General features: G+C 39.1%; 1 protein-coding gene and 1 long non-coding RNA gene across 8 annotated transcripts in view; one reads left to right on the top strand and one right to left on the bottom strand.

The window, feature by feature from the left end:
- MACROD2 (mono-ADP ribosylhydrolase 2) overlaps nt 1–18,480 on the top strand; it is a 2,104,525-nt gene that overhangs the window by 913,149 nt on the left and 1,172,896 nt on the right. The gene's annotated exons all lie outside the window — the stretch shown is intronic.
- LOC129474208 (uncharacterized) overlaps nt 12,473–18,480 on the bottom strand; it is a 44,745-nt gene continuing 38,737 nt past the window's right edge. The window contains exon 3 of the long non-coding RNA XR_008654484.1: nt 12,473–12,817. This is a non-coding gene — a long non-coding RNA (uncharacterized lncRNA). The remainder of the gene's footprint in view (nt 12,818–18,480) is intronic.

The following is an 18,480-nucleotide window of genomic DNA, read 5'->3' as shown; positions in this document are numbered from 1 at the left end:
CTCCCACACAGTAATATTGTGAGACTTTAGCACCCCACTGACAATATTAGACAGGTCATTGAGACAAAATTAACGAAGATATTCAGATCTGAACTCATTACTGGATCAAATGAACCTGATAGACATCTACAGAACTCTCTACTCTGCCATATTCAACTCATGGTTTCTGCAGTTGTTGCAGGCATTGACATTAGTTGGCAGAAAGGGAAAGAGAGTGGAGGATTTTATGGCAAATTTTTATGGGCTAAACCTCAGAGTGGTACCTGTCACTTTTTCCCACATTGCATTTGCCAAGTTTTGGTCATATGACCCCTTCTAATTGCAGAGGAGGCTAGGAAAATTAGCTGTGTGCTCAGGAGGGAAAAAAAAGGGTAAACAGCTAGACAGTTTCTCTCACATGATGTCTGACAGGGATCCAGGTTGCCCTCCTATCATTTCAGTAATCAGAGAGTCATCATTCACGAGGGGAAAATGGCTAGTGGTATAAATAGCTTTTGGTATTTTATTAAACCTCTTTGCTTCTAAGTTTCTGGATCTGTAAAATGAGGGTAAGTGCATCTTATAGGATAATTGTGAGGATTTTAGATTTGACACAAGTAAAATGGTTTAGTGTAATACCTGAAAATTAGCAAAAAATATAGGAATATTACCTATTATCATTATTATTATCATCACTAAGTGAATTAGTTTGTTTTCACACTGCTGTAAAGAACTGTCCGAGAACTGGGTAATTTATAAAGGAAAGGTGTTTAACTGACTCACAGTTCAGTATGGCTGGGGAGGCCTCAGGAAACTTACAGTCATGGCTGAAGGGGAAGGGGAAGCAAGGCACCTTCTTTACAAGGCAGCAGGAAGGAGAATGAATGCAGGAGGAACTACCAAACACTTATGAAGCTATCAGATCTCCTGAGAACTCACTCACTATCATGAGAACAGCATAGGGAAAACTGCCCCCAAGATTCAGTTACCGCAACCTGGTCTCCCCCTTGACACATGAAGAATATGGAGATTACAATTCAAGATGAGATTTAGGTGGGAACACAAAGCCTGACAATATCACAAAAACTCTAAGAAAGGGTAGCATATTTGGAAATAATTTAATGTATCAAATGTGCTCAACACATGCACAGAATGTAGTAAAAGTTCAATACATGTTTCTATCATCTTAACTTATTGAGTCTTCCTGGTAATATACTTACATTTATTATTATGACTTTCTACTCATAGGAACCCCTCAGATAAATTTCATTTTCTTTTATTAGGTTTCTTTTTAGAATATTGTCTGTCTGCAACTACAGTCACTTGGATACATCACTAGATTTACATGTGTTTTAAGTCTGCTTTTGCTAGATCTAGCTTGATCTTTGAGGCTCTGTGTAGGCCTTTATAAATTGCCCTTCATTTGTTTATTGAGAATTGAAATGAAAATGGAATGCTCCAGACTCAGGTGATGGGATTTGAGGTGGAAAATCTCACTAATGCATAAACATGTAAATAAATCAATTGTTTCTAAAAATTTATTCAGGGCCAGGTGCAATGGCTCACACCTGTAATCTCAGCACTTTGGGAAGCCAAGACGGGCAGATCACCTGAGGTCAGGAGTTCAAGACCAGCCTGGCTAACATAAACCCTGTCTCTACTAAAAATACAAAAATTAGCCAGGTGTGGTGGTGGGCTTCTGTAATCCCAGCTACTCGGGAGGCTGAGGCAGGAGAATCGCTTGAACCCAGGAGGCGGGGGTTGCAGTGAGCTGAGACTGCACCATTGCACTCCAGCCTGGGCAGCAAGAACAAAACTCTGTCTCAAAATAAATAAGTAAATAAAAATAAAATAATAAAATACAAATTTATTCGGGAGAGCATATTAAACATTGATTGATGTTGGTACTTTAACAGATAAGAACTATTTTAATTTTGTGTTCAATTGAGTCAACCCTAATTTGTTTAGAAACTTCTGGAATTGAATGCAATTTGTTAAAAGTAAAGACATGTTAGGCCAGATAATAATATTGCTTTGAGCTTGCCTATCTCTAACACTTATTAGGAGAATACATTTATATCTATCTTTTTAAAGTAAGTGTTGAAACAACTTTGTTTAATTTTCTTTTGGTAAGAAAGATTTCTTTCATAACATTTGCATAATTTTTAAAAAAATAATTGTACAAAAATCATAGAACCAGTAAAGAAATGTCTGTGACTTGAGGGTCTCAGGAAGGCAGTATCAAATGGAGATTCACATATTTATTTATTTATTTATTTTGAGATGCCATCCTTTTTTTTAGACTGTATTTGTTCCTCTTTTTGTAAACTGCAGACAACTGGAACTGATGGTGAGGTATGGTAAGAAAAAAAAAAAAATTCAAAGCTACCAAGGGAGAAAAGGTGAATTTCGTTGGATTACTAAATTCACAAACAAACTTTATAGATCATCATTGAACATTTTATTTATATTAGAATCAGCAAGCATTGAACAAGATAGAAACAATTTTGCTTCAGGTTATCATCATTGTGAACTATCACAAGGTATAAGCACAGAAATGACAGAAGTTCTGGCACAGAACAAGGAATTTGCACATGGTCCGATAACATGAACAAAAAAGGTTGCATTTATTTATTTATTTTTGAGACAGAGTCTCACTCTGTTTCCCAGGCTGGAGTGCAGTGGTGCGATCTTGGCTCACTGCAGCCTCCACCTCCTGGGTTCAAATGATCCTCATGCCGCAGCCTTCTGAGTAGCTGGGATTACAGGTGTGCACTACAACCCCTGGCTAATTTTTGTATTTTTAGTAGAGATAGAGTTTCACCATGTTGACCAGGGTGGTCTCAAACTCCTGGCCTCATGTGATCTGCCTGCCTTGGCCTCCCAAAGTGCTGGGATTGCAGGCATGAGCCGCTGTGCCTGGCCAAAGTTTCATATTTCTTGTGATGACACTGAATTTTTAGAGAAAAGAGATATATTGACTTTGTGTGTTGATGGTTTCAATTTAGAAAAGACTATTTGGGCCAGGCGCAGTGGCTCATGCCTGTAATCCTAGCACTTTGGGAGGCTGAGGTCACGAAGTCAGGAGTTCGAGACCAGCCTGGCCAACATAGTGAAACCCCATCTCTACTAAAAATACAAAAATTAGCCAGGCATGGTGGCACGTGCCTGTAGTTCCAACTACTTGGGAGGCTGTGGCACGAGAATAGCTTTAACCCGGGAGGTAGAGGTTGCAGTGAGCCGAGACTGCGCCATTGCACTCCAGCCTTCTAGTCTAGGGGACAGAGTGAGATTCTGTCTCAAAAAAGACTATTTGGGAATTTGTTCATCAAAAGTTTATGCATCCACTTTATTTTCTCAAAATCCCTCTTACTGGAAAGCATTTAAGGATTTTGATTCTTTTTAAAAATAATTTCAACTTTTATTTTAGATTTGGGGGTTTTGTTACATGGGCATATTGTGTGATGCTGAGGTTTGGGGTACAAATTATCCCATCACCCAGGTAGTGAGCTTAGTACTCAATAGGTAGGTTTTCAGCCTTTTCTCTTCCTCTTTTTCTCCCCTCTCTAGTGGTCCCAATGTCTATTATTTCCATCTTTATGTCCATGTGTGCCCAGTGTTTGGCTCACACTTATAAGTTGGAACATGCAGTATTTTGTTTTCTGTTCTTGTGTTCATTCACTTAGGATAATGACCTCTAGTTGCATCCATGTTGCTAAAAAGGATATAATTTTATTCTTTTTCATGGATATATAGTATTCCATGATGTATATTTATCACGTTTTGTTTATTCAGTCATCTATTGATGGTCACCTAGATTGATTCCATGTCTTTGCTATTGTGAATAGAGCTGTGGTGAACTTTTTGGTATAACCATTATTGTCTTCTGGTTATATATCCATTATTGGGATTGCTGGGTCAAATTGTAGTTCTGTTTTAAATTCGTTGAGAAATTTTTGAACTGCTTTCTACAGTTCAGAAATTGAAATAATTTACACTCCCACCAACAAAGTATAAGCATTCTCTTTTCTCCACAGCCTCACCAACTTCTGTTCTGTTTTGACACTTTAGTAATAGTCATTCTGACTGGTGTGAAATGGTATCTCACTGTGATTTTGATTTGCATTTCTGTAATAATTAGTGAGGGTGATCTTTTTTTCATATTTTTTGGCTGATTGTATCTCTTCTTTTGAGAAATGTCTGTTCATGTCCTCTTTTCACTTTTTAATAGGGTTGTTTTTTGCCTGTTCAGTTGTTTAAGTTACTTATAGATTATGGATATTAAGTTTTTGTTTAATGCATACTTTGTGAATATTTTTTCCCATTCTGTAGGTTGTCTGTTTACTCTGTTGATAGCCTCTTTTGCTGTGCAGAGGTCTTTAGTTTAATTAGGTCCCACTTGTCAATTTTTGTTTTAGTAGCGATTGCTTTTGAGGACTTAGTCATGAATTCTTTGCCAAAGCCAATGTTCAGAATGGTATTACCAAGGTTTTCTTCTAGGACTTATAGTTTGAGGTCTTAAACTTAAATCTTTAACCCGTCTTGAGTTAATTTTTGTATATGATGAAAGGTGGGAGTCTAGTTTCATTCTTCTGCATATGGCTAGCCACTTATCCCAGCACCATTTATTCGGTAGGGAGTCCTTTCTCTTAATGGTTTTTGTCAACTTTGTTGTATGTCAAATGGTTGTAGGTGTGTGGCTGTATTTCTGGGCTGTCTATTTTGTTTCATTGGCCTATGCATCTGTTTTTGTACCAGTATCATGCTGTTTTCATTACTGTGGCCTTACAATATACTTGCAAGTCAGGTAATGTGATGCCTCTGGCTTTGTTCTTTTTGCTTAGGATTGCTTTGGCTATTCAGGCTCCTTTCTGGTTTCGTATGAATTTTAGAATCATTTGTTCTAATTCTGTGAAAAATGATGTTGGTAATTTGTTAGGAATAGCAGTGACTCTGTTTAGGCAGAATGGCCATTTTAAGGATAAATACTCTTCCAATCCGTGAACATGGGATGTTTTTCCATCTGTTTGTGTCATCTATGATTACTTTCAGCAGGCTTTTGTAGTTCTCCTTGTAGAGGTCTTTCACGTTTTGGTTAGCTATTTTCCTAGGTATTTTATTTTTCAGGTGGCTATTTTCAGTAGGATTACATTCTTGATTTGGCTCTCAGGTTGAATGTTATTAGTGTGTAGAAATGCTACTGATTTTTGTGCATTGATTTTATATTCTGAAACTTTGCTAAAGTCATTGTTCAATTCTAGGAGATTTTGGTGGTGTTTTTAGTGTTTTCTAGGTATAGAATCTTACATCAGTGAAGAGAGACATTTTGACTTTTTTTTCCTATTTGGATGCCTTTTATTTCTTTCTCTTCCCTGATAGCTCTGGCTAGGACTTTCAATACTATGTTGAATAGGAGTGGTGAGAGAGGGCATCCTTGTCTTGTTCCTGTTCTTAAGGGGAATGCTTCCAGCTTTTGCCCATTTCGTATGACATTGGCTGTGGGTTTGTCATAGATGGCTCTTGTTATTTTGGGGTATGTTCCTTCAATGCCTAGTTTCTTGAGGTTTTTTTTTTTTATCGTGAAGGGATGTTGGATTCTATTGAAAGCTATTTTTGCATCTATTGAGAGGATCATATGGTTTTTGTTTTAGTTCTGTTTATGTGGTGAATCACATTTATTCATTTGCATATGTTGTACCACCCTTGCTTCCCTGGAATAAAGCCTATTTGATCATGGTGAATTAACTTTTCTGTATGCTGCTGGATTTGGTTTGCTAGCATTTTGATGAGGATTTTTGTGTCTACATTCATCAGGGATATTGGCTTGTCATTTTCCTTTCTCACTGTGTCTTTGCCAGAATTTGGTATCAGAGTGATGCTGGCTTCATAGAATGAGTTAGGGAAGAATCCCTCTTCCTCAATTTTTTAGAATAGTTTCAGTAAAAGTGGTGGTACTGGCTTTGTACACAACTTTATAAACATACCTGTAAGCATAATTTTGCAAAGATCATTCACTCATCAAAGAGAATTCCTTTGTGAAGTAAAATGGTAAATAGTCTAAGCATCTTGCTTTCAACTTGCCTCAGAGCCAAATGTGTGTAAGCATTGAGAGGGTTTGCCATTTTACATTCCTTAGTTTGAAGAAGGGAAGAAAGAGAACATCCTTAAATCCTAAAAATATTACTTGGCCTGTATGGCATTTGTACACAAAGGTAGAATCTGAGACCTTGCATGGATTTACTGGCAATGCTACATCTCCATGAAAGACTACATGAAGAGTGTCAAAGCATGATTACTTGGGGCACATTCATATTTTTTTGTTAGGGAGTCTATGTCCTCTCTTTTGTGTATTGTTTGTTGTCAGATGCCTTTAAAGTAAAAGTATAGGCCGGGCGCGGTGGCTCACACCTGTAATCCCAGCATTTTGGGAGGCCGAGGCGTGTGGATCACGAGGTCAGGAGATCGAGACCACGGTGAAACCCCTTCTCTACTAAAAATACAAAAAAATTAGCTGGGCGCGGTGGCGGGCACCTGTAGTCCCAGCTACTCGGGAGGCTGAGGCAGGAGAATGGCGTGAACCCAGGAGGCGGAGCTTGCAGTGAGCCGAGATCGCGCCACTGCACTCCAGCCTGGGCGACAGAGCGAGAGACTCCGTCTCAAAATAAATAAATAAATAAATAAATAAATAAATAAATAAATAAAGTAAAACTATAAGTATTATTAGTCATTTGATGAGAAGTAATAAATGTTATATAGAGAAACATTACAAAATAGAGATAGACTCAGGATAGGGGACCATAGAGCATACAACCATGAGCACATATCATTTGCTTAAATTAGTTAAAACACAAAAGCAAAAATATTTGAAGTAGTCAAAAGAACATTTTCAATTCTACCTAATAATTTATTTGACTAATGCTTTTATTTTTTAAATGGTTGACTGGCCAAGTTGATAATATGATCTATCCTAGTTATTAACCAGCAGAATTTTAATTTAGTTTTCAAGGTTCTCCATGGTCTAAACTCAACCTGCCCTTCCAGGCTCAAATTTTACTCTTCCAGTTTAAAGACCCATCTGAAATGGGCTGCTTCTATTATGTTGCCCAGGCTTTCTTATCTCTAGCTCTTTGCCCTGATACCTTTGTCTTTCTACTTGGAGTACCTATTCTTTCCATCTTCAATACCCCACCTTCATTAAATGACCCTTTCTAATTACTTCCTGCATGCTTCAACCAGATGTAATCTCTTCTCTCTGATTATCACATAACACTATTTTGTGCTTCCGTGGTTTTCACCTTACTCGTCTCTGTTGTACTGACAAATGGACTGTGAGCTCTGTATTTTTTATCTTCATCCTTATGCATTGCATAATTAAAACTTTGTACACAGTACAGGTTCAGCAAATACACACTGAATAGATTAATAGGTAGGTGAATAGTTTTGTTGTTTACATTCACTAACAACACACTCTGATTCATGTTTACATGGACAGAAAAAGAATGAGTTGATTATTAACTAAATTTAATGCATGTTATCTGTATACCTAAATTCTTTGGGTTAATATTAAAAAAGTATTCTTCCAAGTTAGCATTAATTTGACGTATCTTTTAGAATGTTCACATTGGTTCACTCATGTTGACATTAGCCAGTTTTGAAATTCAGACATAAAGGTATACACATATAGATTTGACATTTGAGATTAACTTACTTTTTTCCAATTAGATTAGAGAAGAGATAAACAATGACTCAGAGGAGAATGGAGAGGTTGTAGAGGTGAAATACTGTAATAATGTGGCTAAACTTGCTTGAGAGAAGATGAGACATAAGCCTGCTTTGTTAGTCCTTTCACAGAGAAATGACTCAGCACTGTTAGAGAACATGATGAGGTTACATTATTCTTTCATCACAAACTGTTGAGTTAATGGTGGTATATATAGAGTATAGCTCTGATTCATAAGACAATTGGTCATTGTGCTTCTCTCTTTTTGTTTTTTAAAGCAAATTAGTGCTTTAAAAGAGCATAGAAGTCTGGTTCTTTTCATAAAAACTGATGATTAAAAACAAACTGCGAAAATAATTTTAAATACACCTGGGTTTCCAAATGGACAGAGGTTGTTGAAAGTCATTTTTAAGTTCCTTCAAAGCTACAAAGTCTATGTGTTTCTCAAATTATCTTTTGCAAATCTTAGTAGGAATTAAACTTGTGCAAATCCAACCCTTGGCTCTTTTTAGCCTCATGAGAGCAGAGTATACATTGTGCTTTCATTTTGGATGAGAAATATACAAACTGTGGTTTGTATATTGTGTTGACTGGTGGAAAGCAGAGCAATGGATCTCAGCAAATTGTATCATGCCCAGCTCTGGCTTGAGACACAGAATCAATTCATTTTCAGTGTCATGACAGGATCTGAGATAGAAGTGAGTCTCTCGTTGCCATCACGAGAAAAGATACATATGTCCCCAGTTTTGGGGAGAGGGAGCATGGAAGCTGGGTGCTTCACTGCCAACACAGCCTCTGATCACCTGATATGTTACAAAATCAATTTTGTCTTCTGCTGCATTTCATGTGACAATTCAAAGAGCAGCATTTGTTTTTCTACTCTTTACATTCTCAACTTCCATGGAGGCATAATTGCCATGAGTTAAAGCTAGGAGGAGAGTGATCACTGCACACTGATTTGGATATAAAATCTATGGCCATTTGAAAGGGAAACCTTCAGGAGCCCATGTAATAAATCCCTGAGGAACTTAAGAGAGATGAACTGTACCTAATTGCATCTGACATGGCTAAAACACAGGGACCTCTCTAAAGAGTGTGAGGGCAGGTCCCCAAATCCTCTGCTCAGCACTATTCAAGGTTCAGAATAGTTCATGCATTTAGCTCATCTACAGCTATGTGGCAAAACACCCTTCAGCTCCAGTCAGCCTCCCTCTAATGGCCAATGAGGAGAGGCCAAATATTAAAGTTGTATAATCAGAGATTTTAAAGACAAACTGAAAAGAACTGGTGGAACTGTCTGACTTATGCCTTGGAATGGCATGCCTTATTTTGTATATGATTTTGGGCCTCAGAAAACAAACACACCTCCCTCCACAAAGGGGATGAGTTTGCTGGGCCAGACTGGCCTCTTGTTGCTGGGAGCTACTGCCGCCCAGCGTGGACAACTGCAATCACAGTGTCCCTATCCCTGCCTGAGTTGTCCTGGAGGGCTGGAGAGCTGCGTGACTCCTCAGGACCTTTGTCACTAGCGTGTGTAATGCCTGTGCATGAGTCCTTGAAAGCAAATTCCCCAATTAGGGCCTACATGGCCTACCCTGAGGAGGGAAGGGGTGCAATACATATTGCTTTTAACAATTCTTCATCAGGAATGAGAGGATGTTGCAATGGAAAGGAAAATATTAATTCCTGCTAGGCCCTTGTCAATGGGATCTTCTCCCATTCTCTTCCTGCTGGAATTACAGATCCATAGGTTTTGGAGCCAGTCAGCCTGGGTTCTTTCATGCATTCCCTTCTTCTTGTGGGCTTGACCATACTAGATATCAAATACTGTGACTCAAAGTTCTACCACCTCTGTTGGCTTAAAGGTCAAGCCTAGAACAGCCTTGGTCTCTAGGTCTAAGAGGCAAAATAAAAGCTGGTGAACCTTCTTACTGACAAGGCACTTGACCTCCCTGTGCCTCAGACTTCGAATCTATAAACTGAGACTCACTGTTCTTATCTCTGAGGTTTATTGCTTGGAATTGAATGGGGTAATTCATAAATTCCCTAGCCTGGCACCCCACACACGGCCTCTTCAAAACGTTTCGGGGTAGCTCTCATGCCAGCCAGCTGAGAAAACCAAGCAGTGAGAAGAGGGTCCTATATTGACTTGGTTTTCATGCTGACAGGCATCTCCTCAAGCTTGTCCATACTCTACAGTGGCATTAAGAGAGCAGTGTCCTGCACTTGTGTTTGAGCACTGTGGAACATTCTTCAGGAGTTCTGGCTGAGATGCATGTGCTCCACCTTTTCCCAGAACCAGGACCCTCTAAGTCTAAGTCAATAAAGGGACCAGGGGAAGTTCCTGGAAATTCTGATCCAATTCAAGTCCCTGCTACCTAGGTTTACCTCTTGCCTGGCCTGTCTCCCCCTATATTCTCAGGAGTAGACTTCTATTTGTATAGTGTTTATATGGGCCAACATTTGCATATGTTCACGCATTTTATCCTCACAGCAATTCTAAAAGACAGTTAACTCTTGTTATGTCTGTTTATAAAAGAGGAAATTGAGGCACAGAAATGTCAAGTTGCATGACCAAATCCCTACAGGAACCATCTTTAATAAGTGTCAAAGTAAGGAGTCAAGCTCAGGCAGCCATGCCCTTATCCCACAAATTTTGAGATTCTGCCATAGCCAGGGTTATGCCTTGCTTCTCACTTGTGATGGACTTTCCAGAGCTTGGCCCAGTCACTGAAACATGGCAAACATTGTCAATATTTGATGAGTAAAGACATGAATGAATGATGCTTTTGCAACTATCCCATTCCCTGTGCACTCATCGAATTTTTCTTCCACTTTTTATCATCGCAGTGTTTGAAAATTTTACTTCCTTATTTTACTAGATATATCTTTGTCTTTATATGTGTCATCTCTCAACCAGATGTAAAAGATACTTTCCTGAAGGGAAGACGCATGTTTTATACCTGTTATGTAACCTCCATAAGAGTAGCTGAATACTGTTTGTGACACACAGAAACCCTAAAATAACTATCTAAATAGATTGGGGAGTTGGGTTGTTGAGATACAGAAGATTTACTCTTCTTCCCAACTCATCCCTTCTCTTTGCTCCTTCCAATAAAATGCTATTTGGTTGAATAGTTTAAAGATGGAAAACCATTTAAGGTTAAAACAGATGAATAAGATCATTCTAAAGAACCAGAAAGGCATTCAGACTGTTAAGTTGACAAGATCAGAGTATGACGGCATTGATTCTGGCTGTAAGATTTCAGGTCACCAAAGGAAATATATTGGATTGCATTATCTCCATTTTTTTTAAAAATAAAGTTTAGATCCCTGCCTGAAGATAAAATTACTCTTGGAACTATATTCAAGAAGGACTTAAGTATGTAGACCTTATGTAACAGATGTAAGAAACAATTCCACCAATCCTGATATTATGGAGACACCAACATGCCCTCTTAAATAAGCCATAAAAGTGGTGAGAATGGCCACATTTTTGTGATGGGGTGTTTGGAATTAATCCACCTTCATGAAACAGAGGCCACATCATATTCTCGGTCATGAATAATGATGGTAATACTGTTTCTCTTTCCTTTGATTCACTTACCTATGCATTGACCTAACATGTTTTAAATACCACAAAGGAGTAAGACTCTCTGTCATGTCTTTGGGTAGAGAAATATGCAACAACCCATTTCCTAAAAAGTCTGTAATTACATTTGGGAAATGCTAGTAATTAATAACCTGAATGGGTGATTCTAAGTTAGATTCATGAAAAACCAAGAGACATATCTAACCTTTCCTAAGCTCCAGGGCACATGCATAATTTGAACATTATGTCTACAATGTGGGTGTGTTTTCTTCCTTTTCAATGAAGACAGTGATTAGGATGATAATAGAAATAATACTTGGGTTTATAGAGCCTTTAGCTGAAGTCTACCTAGATGGTTTCTGGCTCTGTGGTAAGCATGTCGGACTAATGTCAGCTTTTGAAGTGAATTTTTCATGCCTTTTTCCCTCTGGGCTTCCCCTTTCTCTAATAAAACTACTTTAATCCCATTCACATTCCAGCTCTGAATACCAGCACTTAAAATGAACTGTCTATATCTGACTCACTTAAAAAAAAAAAAAAGTAGTTCAAATAAAAACAAAGAGTTGTTTACTTTCCTTTCCTACCTGGCTGCATCTGTCACATACATATAGTGTCCCCTGACATGAAGCTGTGATATTGATCTGGAGCCTTATCGATCTCCAACTTAATATAGGGACAATGTCTACCAATAAATTAGGCACTTCCAGAGAGGCTCACTCTGTCTTCTTTTGTTCACTTACAAAATGAAAAGAATGTCTTTACTAGAGTAACTATTAAAGGGTTCCAGTACACCCTACCACAAGCTGAACTTTGGAATCTGATAAAATATTTTTTAAGCAAGCTTCTGGTTTTGTTATATTAATTTGGGATTGGATTTCCTCCAGTGGTTCAAACAAAATGAAAGTATGATCTTTAAGTGTTTAATATATTCTGTTACTTCTCTTGTTAGTTTGGATCAGAATTAACTCCTTTCAGGATCATCCCAAAGTAACAGTGTACCCCATAGTAAAGCACACTCTCTTCTTTCCTGTGATATCCTATGGAGTAGGAATAATTAGGTAACCACAACTGCTTAACCCTGTGTGGTTTCACACAGAAAAATCATGACAATTTCTCTTCTTGTTGCCTCTTTCTCATTTTTCTGGTTATCCATAGCTTTTAACAACAAACCACCCTAAAAATTATCGGCTTAAAACAATGGCAATTATTTATTTGGTTCACAAATCTGCTGTTTGGGCAGGGCTCAGCAGAAAAGGCTTGACTGTGCTCCAGGTGGTGTGAGCTGTGGTGGCTCAAGTGGGCTGAAGCATCTGTTTTCAGGATATCTTACCAACATGGCTGGTGCTGGCTGTTTCCTGGGAACTTGACTGGGTCTGTTGTACATGGTCATTGATTCTTTGGATCCAAGATACCACAGCTAGAAATTGCCACTCTTTTTCAGTCTGGTACAGCATCACTTCTGCAATATTTTGTTGGACAAAGAAGTCACAAATTCTGCCCAAATTTAAGAGGAAGGGACATAGGACCTGTAAAGCAAAATAAAATGTTAAGCCCCCAACCAACTAAATGGATCCCCCTCACAACCAAGAGCATTCCAAAGTTAACCTGAAACATGAGTTCAGGCCATGATGGGAATGGATAGTCAGACATGCCTCATTATACCATCCTCCCTTTGGAATTGAGGCACAACTGACCAGCATTAATATTAAAACAGAAACCTTAAAACAATCTGTTCTCTCTGAAGCCTGGAGGCTTCATCTGTGTAATAAAAACCTTGGTCTCCACAACCCTTTACCTTAACCCAGACACTCCCTTCTATTCATTCCAGGTATTTAGAGAGAGTCATCTAATTGCCAGTCAGAAAATCTTTGAATCCACCTATGACCTGAAAGCGCTGACCCCCTACTGACCCAACTTCCATTTGTCCTGCCTTTCCAGGACATGGAATGTACATCTTAATGTCAAAGGCATGTCCTTAACCTTGGCAAAGTAAACTTCTAAACTGATTGAGAGCTTTTTGGTTTACAAACCCTACCTGTCATTGAGAGGAGTGTCAAAAAATTTGGCCATGTTTATACTACATGCTCTTTAATTAATATCTGTCTGATACTACTAATATCTGACGCTACAGTTACCCAAGCCAGAAACTCGGTCATCACCTTTGACCCTTTCTTTTCTCTTACCTTTCTCTTCTTGACCCACTCTAGAAATACATGTAATCTTTATTGCATATAATTAATAATTATATGACTTAATCAGATATTATTGTATCATATACATAAATATCAATTACAAAGTCTTCTAATTGACCCTAGAATCTTCTGCTTCTCTTGAGTGCCATCACCTCTACTCTGGTACACACATCATCCCTCCTCTACCTACTAGCCAGTCTCTCTGCCTCCAGCCTTACCGCTTTTTACTCTAGTCATGACGATTTTATTTTTAGTTAGAAAGAATATCTGTCCTCTGATTATAATTTCTCAAACATCCTCCATTGCTGTAAGAGTAAAGTGCAAATTTGTTTGCCTGGCTTCCAAGGCCCTGCAGGATATGGTCCCAGCCTCCTTCACTAGCCGCACCTTGTTACCTCTTATTGAACCTTTGGCCCTCAGCCTTCAGCTTTACCAAAATCTTGATGTACTCCAAATCTCTTTCTTTGAAATGCTCTTTCCTGTTCCTCTTCCTTCTCACCATCCTCCATTCCCTTTGCTGGGATAATTCAGTCTCATTCTTTAGATTTCAAGTTAGTTTTCAATTGCTCACTTCCTCTGGGAAGAATTTTATGACACTTCATTCATTTATTCATTCACAGAGTATTCATTGAGTATCTACAATGTGCCAGACACTGTTCTAGGCCCTGGAGATACTACAGTGAGCAAAATAAATAAAAGAGCCTTTTGTCATGGGATTTATCCTTCTCATGGAAAAGTCAGGCAATAAACAAGAAAATAGGTAAATTATATAGTATGTTAGATAGTGATAAGAGCTAAGCATAAATAAATGTGAAGCAGGATGGGCAATATAAAATGTTGGAGGGTAGGGATGTTGCAGTTTTGGCAAAATCCAGGAAAGGCCCCACTGGGCAGGTGTCATAAAGTCAAGGCTTGATTGAAGTGAGGGGTCTAGCTATGAGGCTGTCTGGGAGAATACTATTCCAGATAGAGGAAACAGCAAGGGCAAAGGCCCTGAAATAGGTATGGGCCGCTGTGTTTAAGGAGTGGAAGGGCCAGAGTGGCTGGAGTGAACTAGGAGGAAACCCAAAATACAAATGAGGAAATGAAGTAAGAGCAGAAAGTGACACAGAGAGGATATGGGAAGAGAAGAAATAAAATTCTTGGAGCCATCATGACAGCCTTCTTTAAGCTAAGAAACCCAGATTCTCATTCCTACATTGGAGTCTCTAGTGGGGAATTTTAGGGCTATCTGTGACACCACAAGATGATCATACACTTCTCTGAAATAAATAGTCATAGTGAATGCATTTTTGATTTTTGGCAGGGGATGGGAGGCACTTCTGTTTTGGCCCATTATGAGGATAACAAGACAAAATAGCCATAACATAGCATATTTATTACAAAAATTCATGTCCTACCTGGCTGTATGTGTGCATACATGTGTGCATGTGTGTCTACAAAGGCTTCATACTAGTCCACATGTATTTATCAGTGTGGACTCTATGCTGAACTAATGCTAGGAATGGAGAGGTCGTGCCCTCAATGGACTCAACAGGGGCTACACAAATCAAGAGCAGTATAGTGAGTAATATGGTGAGGAAATAAATACCTCTTCTAAGAAGCAAATAGACTTGAATATATTAGATAGAAAAGTATACTAATGCCTGCACTGAATATGTGATTAGCCTTTTTTTTTTTTTTTTAACTGTCTCACTCTGTAACCCAGGCTCGAGTGCAGTGGCATGATGTCAGCTCAGTATAACCTCTGCCTCCAAGGGTCAAGCGATCCTCCTGCCTCAGCCTCCTGGGTAGCTGGGAGTACAGGCGCACCCAGCTAATTCTTGTATTTTATTTTTTGTAGAGATGAGGTTTCACCATGTTGCCCAGGCTGGTCTCAAACTCCTGTGTTCAAGCAATTCATCCACCTCAGCCTCCCAGAGTGCTGGGATTACAGATGTGAGCCACCGTGGCTGGCCATGATGAGCATTTCTTGAATAATAGCAGAAACAATTGCTTCCTTACCAAAATGGTATTTTTCATTTTTGGTTTAATGGGTAAGACTGGATAAGGAGACACTTGGCCACTATTTGGAGTATCACAATTTGACTTGTCTTGTGATGTCACAAAATATTCAAACTGGAAGAAAAGCATTAAAAAAAAAAAAACCTGTGTTCAGCTCTTTTGTTTAAATATAAAGAAAAATGTGGCCCAAAGAGACTGGGTGTTGCCAAAAATTGCACATAGGAAGAACAGAGAAGGAAAAGCAGGCCTTTGAGCCTGGGACCAGTCACATGATGACATTTTGTTACCTAAGTCAAAAAGAGAATGACAGTCTTCTCCACAGGAGTACTTTGGGATTAGTTAGTGGGTGGTCTCGTTACCCATAAGCCCCTGCCTTTATTGGCTGGTTTTTTCTCACTCCATCTAGACACGCTGTTATCAGTCCTGGAGCCTGAGTACCCTGCGATGGCTTCATGTTGTCAGCTGCGTTTTCTCATGCCCTACACTGCAGACTGAAAAAGGATGCTCCACAGCCAGCCTTAACACCATGCACCAAGCCTGCCACAGGCATCCTCTCTTCTACTCCAAGCTGCTGAGGGACAGGAAATGGAGGTGCTGAGTTTTGAGGCCTGCAGGGTTTGTCTGCACTGCATTCAGCTTGCCAGTCCCCAGGAGAGCTGGCATGCTGCTTCAGATCCAGAAAGAAAAGGAGAGTGCCACTCAGATATATACACGTCTGTAAATCTCCAGTTAGTTCCAGAGCTGTCATTTGCTTGTAGAAATTTTAGCATGTTTACATGACTGACCCAGACAGCAAGAGCTAGTGATGCCCCTCTGTTGTAACTACATGGCCAGAGGGACATGCAACCCAATTAAATAAAATTAATTTTAAGCACACATCTGATTTGGAGAAGCATTTGGACAATAACATAGTGTCAGTGTGAGTCACTTATCCTACACAGTTTTATTGTCGTGACCCTGATTTGGACATCACTATGGTTACTGTGCATGATAAACTTGAACCATGTTTTGCACTTAAGTTTTAAAGAACTGTAATTTAAAACATATATAACAAAACAATCTATGAATAAATGAGATCTTTCCAAATTAGATACCTCCTTTGGGAGCATGATGAATAATTCTTTCCAGTATCATAACATTGAGGGTCTCTGAGAGTCTCCTTATTAAATAATAATCCTTATTCATAGAGGGTTTTGCATGAATTTTGGGAGAAAAGCTATTTACCTACTTAAACAAAAGGCATCGCTTCCCTGCTTTCTGTGTGATCACTGCTGCATGTGTTTGCATGTGTAAACTGTGGTGGCTTTACATCATCTTATACTATGGATATTTTTCCATATACAGCAGTATGAACAGAAACAATTTTTGCAGAATTTCATGAATTATAACTAAGGCTAAAAGCATGGATACTGCTTTCCATCTCATGCTGTTACATTCCTTGCCTAATTTTGTTTATGCAATAAACTTTATTTATTCAGTGTATACTACTGGCCAAAGGTTGTTGTAGGCACTGAGGGTATATTGGTAAACAAAACAGGAGAAGATCTCTGCCCTCATGAAACTTAAATTTTAGCAGGGAGGTAGGGGCAAATGATGCATGCATTAAGCAATTATCATAAATATTTACATAATTAAAATCATATAGAATGCTTGAAACTAACTACAGCTGTAAATGGAGAAAAAAAAGGAGAGCAAACTAAAGGGGAAGTGGTTAAATCTGGGATTCAATAAGAAATAGAGGGGTCAGGAAAGCCCTTATTGAGAAGAAGAGATTTTAGCAATGACTTAAAAGAGATAAAGGAATGAAATAAGCAGATATTCTGGGGAAAGATCCTGTCTGGCATAGGAATCAGCTAAAGTAAGGACCCTAAGGAGGTAATCTTCAGCCAGGGAAGTCCCAGGAGATAATTGTGGATAAATCAAACGAGCAGAGGGAAGATAAATGCAGCCAGAAAAGGTAGCTGTTTAGGGTCAGAGAAGGGGCCATGGACAGATGATGTAGGGCCTTGGAGGCAGCTGTAAGACATCTGGATTTAATTCCAAGTGAATTGGGAAGCCAGTGCAGTTGTTTGAGAAAAGGAATGGTGTGATTCAATTTAAGTTTCTAAAAGATTAAGCTAGTGAATCTTTTAGCCAGAGTAATCTGTATGGGGAGGATGACATGGCATAGCAAGGAAAGAAACAGTAGCCTACTGCAATAATCTGGGAGAGAACTGGTTGCCTCATTCAAGATGGCAGCTTGCAGTAGAAGTGATAAAAGGAGTACAGACTTTGTATATATTTTGAAGATAGAACCAACAGGGAGAAGTTAAGAATGACTCCAAGGGTTTCTGTCTGAGCAACTGGAAGGATGTAATTGCTTCCAGCTGTTATGGAAATGGACGCAGGTTTTGTTGGGGAGAATGAAGAATTTAAGTTTGAACGTGTCAAGTGGAAGATGTATAAGTCAGGAGAGAGATCCGGGCAAGAGATACAACTTGAGAGTTGTTGGTAAGTAGGAGGTATTTAAAGTCATGAGAATAGATGCAAACTCCAAAGGAGTGAGTATAGATAGAAAAGAGGATGGAGGTGTGAGCCTTGGTCCATTCCCCCAGTAAGAGGTAAGGGATATGGACAGGAACCAGATAGAGGCTAAGAAGATATGACCAGTGATGGAGGAAGAAAACCAAGAGAAGATGCTATCTTGGTGAAGAAAGTACTTTGATGTGGGAGAGATTCATGGTGAATCTCTTTGAAAGGGGCCGGGTGCAGTGGCTCATGCCTGTAATTCCAGCAATTTGGGAGAACAAGATAGGAGAATCTCTTGAGGCCAGGAGTTTGCGACCAGCCTGGGTAGCATAGTGAGACCCTCATCTCTATTTAAAAAATAGCCAGGCATGGTGGCACATTCCTGTCGTCCCAATTACTCGGGAGGCTGAGGTAGGAGGATTACATGAGCCCAGAAGTTTGAGGTTGCCGTGAGCTAGGGCCACTGCACTCCAGGCTACAAAATA

The sequence above is a fragment of the Symphalangus syndactylus genome, chromosome 24 (genome assembly GCF_028878055.3).
Source record: "Symphalangus syndactylus isolate Jambi chromosome 24, NHGRI_mSymSyn1-v2.1_pri, whole genome shotgun sequence".
Lineage (NCBI taxonomy): Eukaryota > Metazoa > Chordata > Mammalia > Primates > Hylobatidae > Symphalangus > Symphalangus syndactylus.
This window is presented reverse-complemented; position numbering and strand designations above follow the sequence as displayed.